Here is a 696-nt window from a genome sequence, read left to right on the forward strand (position 1 = left end):
ATCTTCAGTGATTTTGCAAAGGTCCCAGCCACCTGTTTCCAGTCACCTAGAGTTCCCAGGCAGTTAGGACAAAGGACTCAAGCGGGCAGCAGAGCCTTACATAGAGGAACCTCCGATCTATTTATGCCGCTGTAAACGTTTGCCAAAGGAACAAGGCATGTGGGCATGCGCCAGCAGCCCTGCAGGCCCTCAGATGACTGCAAAAGGCAACTGGAAAGTCACATGTCATAACAGTGGAAAGTACATATGCGGCTATTCTTAGCCCTGGAATGTATACACTGTCTCCTGCCCAGCGGCCCTTGCTCAGAGCTCTAGAAAACTGCGATAGTGCCTTCAGCATAAACAAATCCAGAACTCTCCAGGACAAATCATTCTCCAGCTGAAGGAGAGGCCTGGGGTTTAGGCTTTCACTCGGAGCTAGACGTGGAAGCTTTCTGGGGGAACAAGACAGGCCAGGCACCAGTGGATGTCACCAGAGCAAAGCAAGGTAAACCCCCTGACACTTCCCTCTTCTGCAGGTGGGCAGGTGGATGTCACCCTGCATGGTTTGGTCATGTTTCATGGAATGTGGGCTGCACAAAACCCAGTTATAGTTCTACCATTTATAATGCAATCTAATATATAAGTGTGTGCATATATTTAAAAGTCCATTTTCTTTCTTTCTTTCTTTTTTTTTTTTTTTTTTTTTTTTTTTTT

At 46.4% G+C, this 696-nt stretch overlaps 1 protein-coding gene across 2 annotated transcripts in view; it reads left to right on the forward strand.

Annotated features, from left to right (window-relative positions):
* The first annotated feature begins 279 nt into the window (after positions 1–279).
* The window catches only part of Klhl38 (kelch like family member 38), a 9,387-nt gene continuing 8,970 nt past the window's right edge, over positions 280–696 (forward strand). For both annotated transcript variants that reach the window (XM_004634459.2, XM_023718772.1), the window contains exon 1: positions 280–487. The gene's annotated coding sequence lies outside the window, so the exon portion shown is untranslated. The remainder of the gene's footprint in view (positions 488–696) is intronic.

Source organism: Octodon degus, unplaced genomic scaffold (assembly GCF_000260255.1).
Source record: "Octodon degus isolate 3935 unplaced genomic scaffold, OctDeg1.0 scaffold00062, whole genome shotgun sequence".
In the NCBI taxonomy this organism is placed as follows: Eukaryota; Metazoa; Chordata; class Mammalia; order Rodentia; family Octodontidae; genus Octodon; species Octodon degus.